Consider the following 6,273-nt stretch of genomic DNA (forward strand, 5'->3'; position numbering starts at 1 on the left):
CCCCCAGCCCTCTTTCCTGCCTAGGCAGGGGGTCAGACTTGTTGATCTGTTGAGGTCCCTTCCAACCTTAGCCTCTATGAATCTATGAAAAAATAGACTTCTTTACATCATTTGTTAATAAATTGTGGGTGGTGATAGAGGTCTGGGCCCTGATAAGCCCCCTAGCTGAGCCCAGCTGGTTGACCCCATACCAGCCTGTTCCAATGGCATTGCCCTTTCATGGGAAGGCTGTGGGGAAGCCAGGATTGGGTCAGGAGTAGCCGGGTCATGTAGGCTGGAGTGGAACTACTAAAGTGTGGGGGACACTGCATGTTCCCATCCTGACCAGGAAAGGGGAAATGGGCTGGCAAGAACCAGCTACCTGCAACAAACCCTGCTGAGTTTCCAGTGTTCCCATCCAAGGTGGGTGAGTTTGGGGGGACCCCAGCTTTCCTCCCATGAGTCCTCCATGGTTCCACCCATCATAGGATGGAGTGCACTGGTGAACAGCACTCAAGTGACTGGCTCCACTCTGGCTGCCTCAAACAACCCTGCCAAACAGGACCTCAGGCTTCCCACTCAATCCCAACCCCCTCAAGCCATTCTTAGGGCTTCCCGTGCCTTTAATACCAGTGCAAGGTGTGTTAAAACTTCAATTAAGTTCACTTTACATGAAATAGAACATTTCACACAAGAACATGGCCCTTTTCACATGTTCTCCCCTGCCCAGGTTGGTAGAGGAGGTCAGATTTCCCTTCAGCACCCTCAGGTCCAGTCCTGGATGGAGGGGGGCTATGGAAGGCTGTGGGGTGTAGGCACAGGAGGCATGCTTCCCCATATCCTTGGATAGGATAACCCCTGGCACCTGGGAGAGGAGCCACAGGGTGGCCATGTCAGAGGCCATAAGGCAAGACCTTGGAGCCAGGGGAAGTATGCTTTCCCCAGCTTGATGCACTTAAGCCTGATATTCCTCTGCTTAGTGTAGAGCCCGAGGGAGGTGAGACCCTGGAGCCAGGAAAACCATGCTTCCCCCAACCCCAGGGTCTTTCCACCTGCCAGCTCCCCACAGGGCTTAACAGCTACAGATCTCAGCATCTACATGATCAGCCGCATGATCTCACATTAATTGAGCCCTGGAGGCTCCATGCTTAGCATGGATCCCCCAGGTAGGGAGACCATGTGGCCAGGAGAAGCAAGGTTTCCCATGCTGCACCATCTCCCTTGAATAGAGCCCCAGTGGCTCGAAGCTGATCCCAGAACCCTCAAGAAGTGAGACCATGCAACTCTCTGACATTAAACACTGAGAAGGCTGTTCTCAGTATAAAAAAAGGGGGTGGGCATGGAGACCAGTAGAGATTTGGAGGGTGGGAAGGGGCAGAAAGGCTGGGAGCTGTGCATCCTAGGATACTAGAAGAATCAAAGTAAGGCATTTTATTTCCCTAGAACATCCAGACAATACCCTGGAATGGCCTGGGCAAAACAAATAAAAAATAAACCTTATCTGAAGTGGCATATCTTTGACCCTAGCCACATGTGCAATTACTGGCATGACAGTAAGGAGCCACAGAACTATGACACATATTTTGTGGAATTATTTTGTGGCTAATTTCTCCCCTTATGCCATTAATTGATTGAATATGTAGCTGGGTGACAACCTAACTAGTTGACTAGTTGATCAACTAGTCAATAATATCTTAAGTGTAATGTATAGACGGGGCCTTTGAAACATTTAAAGGCTACTTATGGTGCTTTAACACCCCTTAACTAATGGCTGCTCTTGTTTTAAAAGCCTTTATGCTATTTTAAGGTAACTTGTGCCAAGGCCCTGAGGTCCCCATGATGAAGAGACTTATACATGTGTTTAGCCTTAGGCATATAAGTAGTTCCATTGATATCCTATTAAAATCAGTTCTTGTACCATTAAGTTGAGCATGTATGCATGCTTGGGGTGTAATTAATATAAGTGCAAAAAATGATGTAACAACTCTAAAGAAAATATGTGTGTGCCAGGATGATGATGTCTGTAACAGGATAGCAAGGTAATTGGGAAGAAAAATGGCACTCAGTTGGCATGTTTGATCGTGGATATGCATACATAGGGCTCTATATTGACAATGGAAAATACAGAATAATATAAATGAGCATGGTATAAATGTGACTGAATAGTTAGGTCTCAAACATTATGGCACTGTTTATTGAAAATCAATGGTACTTCATTTATTATATTAAATATCCAGTATCTTAATTTAAAACCAGGTACTATGAAATGAAATGAAACAATCTCTTCCTCATGGCAGCAATTTGCTCCTGCTCCCTGGGGCCTTGCACCAACTCCTGCTTTCCTCAGGAGGAGCTGGAGATCTGTGGCCAGCAGCCATCTTTAAAAGACAGCCCTGCACACTGCACCTGAGCCACCTGCTTCCCTATCCTGGAGCAGCATGCAGAGTGTAGCAGCAGCATGCAGCAGGACTGTCACCACAGCCTTGCTGGCCCTGCTCTCCCACCATGGGGATGACCACCTGGCTCATGGCACTTGGCCCTGGTGGCCCTGTTGTGCCACACAGACACCTGGCCTAGCTCCCCATGGAGTCCCAGGCCCCCTACCACCATGCTGCTGCCACCTGGACCCTGGCAGGGATGCCACCAATGCACTCCTGAATACCACCACTGGCATTGTCCTTGCCCTGCTGGGCCTCAGCCCCACTGCCTCTGGGCCTGCCCAGCCAGCCAGTACTGGTGGCTGGATGTTGTCCAGACCATCTGGGATGATGAGCATTGGTTTGAGTCCTTTTACATGATCTGTGCCACCTTCCAGGACTTCCTGGAGCAGCTCCATCCTCACCTGGAGCAGCAGGACACCACCATGTGACAGTCCCTCCCCACAGAGACCCCTCTGGCCATCACCCTGCTCAAGTTGGTCACACCAACCAGCCCCCACTACATCAGCTACCTATTCAGCATGGGCAAGGTGATTGCCAAGGAGGCTTCCCTGGAGAAGTGTGCCACCCTCCAGGATGTGCTGAGGCATCATTGGTGGTCCCTCGAAATCAAGGATTAAGTCAGTCAGGTTTGATGGGTTCTCAGGTGACTGAGGACACATATGTAGACAATGGGGGCATGTTGTTTTGCAGGGGAGTGGGATTCACAGCCCTGGGTTGATCTCCTTCTCCTTCCTCCACCTCTGCTGTTCTGCCTCAGTATCAAGTCGCTGGGCCTCAAAGTGGAGCGCACCTTGGTGGACCAGGTGGCAGCATGCTGAGTGGTCAACAGCTTGCTCCTCCCAGCCATTGGTGTCAATGCCTCTGTGCTTGAGGGCGACCTTGAGTGTGTCTTTGTACAATTTCCTTTGGCCACTCTGAGCACTGGCCAATGCTGGGAGAAGAGAATCTGGTGAGGGAGGTGGTTCTTGAACATCCAGATGCAGTGACCCATCCATCAGAGTTGATTTCTCAAGAGCAAGGCTTTCATGCTGAAAGATGCAGCTTCATGGAGGACGCTCATGCTGGTCTGGCAGTCCTCCCATTTGATTCTCAGGATTTGACACAAGCACCCCTGGTGACATCTCTCAAGGATCTTAATCTGGCACTGGTAGATGGTCCAGGGTTCATTGCAGTAGAGGGTGGTCAGCATGACAGCCTTATAAACCAGGATCGTCGTTGATTTCCAAAGGTCTCTATTTTTGAAGACACGTTGTCGCAGCTTGAAGAGGCTGACACTGGTGCAGTTGACCCAGTGCTGAACTTCTTCATCGATGGTAGCCCATTGAGAGAGGTGGCTTCTGAGATATGGAAGTTGTCCATGTACTCCAGAGCCTCCCCATCTACGTAGATAGCACAAGGGATGTTCAGCTGACCTGGAAAGGGCTGGTGGAGAAACTTCATCTTGACAATGTTCAAGGACAAGTGAAGTCTCTTATACAAAGTGTTGAAGAAATCTAAGGTCACATGCACATCCTGTGCAGAGTGAACCATCACTCAGCAATTGTCCGTAAACTGAAGGTACTGGATGTCATTGGTGGTGAGTTTTGCTTTTGCCCAGAAGCACCCAAGATTCAAAACTTCCCATCCAGTCTATACTGGATACTGATGCTGGAGGTTAGGTCATCTCAGATACAGTTGATGATGATGGTCAGGTAGATGGTAAACAAGGTGGGGGTGATCACGCAACCTTGTTTGACCCTGATCTGGATGTGGAAGGCGTTGATTTCAAATCTTCCACTCAGGACAGTGATGGTCATATCATCATGCAGGAATCTCAGTATGGTAACAGACTTTAGAGGGCAGCAAAGGCATTGGAGAATGGTCCACAGAGCTTCACAATTTAAGGAATCGAATGCCTTGATCAAGTCAATGAAGGCAAGGAACAGTTCTTGATTTTTCTCCCAACATTTTTCTTGGATTTGCCTGATAATGAAAACCATGTCCACAGTGCTCTGAGATGGTCAGAAGCCACACTGGGTTTCTGGAAGGATCTCCTCAGTGATGGGATGAAGCCAGTTTAGGAGGAGGCAGGCCAGGATATTACCATGGACAGGAGGGAAATCCCCCTGTAGTTCCCACAGTCAGATTTGTTTCCCTTCTTGTAGATAGTCATGGTGGTTGCATTATCGAGATCACTGGGGATGGTTTCTTCATCCCGAAGGTGGAGGATAAGCTAGTAGAATCGTGAGGTGAGCCAGAAGCCACCAGGATGGTAGACCTCTGTGGGTATACCATCTGGCCTGCAGGCTTTACAGGAGACCCTTGCCATTCACGGACCATACGTTCTAGAGATCCCCACAAATGGGGAAATCCACATATACTGTACTGTGTTCATGAACATCATCTGCGTTCATGAATGGTATGTTGCTCAGAAGAATGACCTTGTCATCCCTGGGGATGGAAGCAAGCATGTTGTTGAGCTGTGGCATGCGGTGCTCTGCATGCACAACCCCTTGGTGGTGGTGACAGGATTCTGCACCATGGGCTTCCCCCAATGCATCAAGGTCCTGAACGGGACACACATCCCCATCACCTGCCCAACTCATGGTGACCACCCTGCTACAGCCAGTGAGGCTCCCACTGTCATGCTTCAGGCTACCGTCAGCCATCATGGTGCCTTCACCAATGTGAGTGCTGGCTGGGTGGATAGCACCCACAATGCCTACATCTTCTACAACTCCACCCAGTCAGCCCTGGTGGAGAATGGGCATTTTGTGCCAGGGGTGCTAGACCTCCAGCTGGGTGTAGTGGTAGCCCTGCCCCTCCTCATTGGAGATTCTGCCTAACTGCTCCTCCTCTAGCTTATGCAGCCCTACACTGGCTGTCTGGACCCCTTCCAGGAACACTTCAACTGGTGTGTGGGTTGGAGCTGTGCCCTGGTGGAGTGTGCCTTCCACAACCTCAAGGGATACTGGTTCACCATCACCACCTGCCTTGAGGTTGCTAAGGCCAACATTCCCTGGGTCATCACCACAGCCTGTGTGCTACATAACATCTGTGAGACCCGGGGGGAGCTCTTCCATGAGCCCTGGGTGCAGAAGGCACAGCAGGAGGAAGATGTCTGGTACCAGGAGCACTAGCATTGGTGGCAGTGACAGTGATGGGCTCCTTCCACTGAGGCCCCAAGTGAGCTGCACACCTGCCAGTGGGGGTCAGGATACTGGGTGTGAGGCACTGGCTAACCACCTCTTCCTGAACTTTTCAGTATAGCCCACCTGTACTGCTGCCCATGGAGCCCTGCCCCACTGCCCACCCCCACCACAGTCACTACAGAAAAGCAGTTTATTCCCCTCCACAGTAACAGACCTCCCCCTCCTTCCCCACATCAGAGATCATTCCCCCTCCCCAAGGAACCCCTTTTCCTCCCCCTCTCCCCACAGAGCCCTTCCACCACCCACCCCACCCACCAACAAAAAACCACCTTCTTTCCCATGCAAATCTTGTATAAGGTTATTTGTGTGCCATCCTGGAGTGGGGGGCTGTGGGGTGGGGGTGCCTAATGGGCAATGCCCATGGACAGGTGGCCAGCACTTCAGGCCTCTAGCTGTTCCCCCATGGTGTGTACACCATGGTGAGTGCAGCAGGTGGAGGGCTTCCCAAGGAACAACAGCGCAGGTTGTTCCTCATCTGGCAGGTGGTGTTCAGGCCCAGCAGGGCTGATGTGTGATCCTCGCCTTGCTCTAGGCAGCTTTGGCTCTGCATCCATGTGGAGCCAGGGTGTGCAGCAGGGCTGGGCCCAGGCAGGGAGGCTGGGTGGCACCAAACCTGGGGCAGGATCCAGGGCAGGGGCTTCTGGCTGGTGGAGGGGGGACAG

The sequence above is a fragment of the Alligator sinensis genome, unplaced genomic scaffold, assembly GCF_000455745.1.
Source record: "Alligator sinensis unplaced genomic scaffold, ASM45574v1 scaffold615_1, whole genome shotgun sequence".
NCBI lineage: Eukaryota > Metazoa > Chordata > Crocodylia > Alligatoridae > Alligator > Alligator sinensis.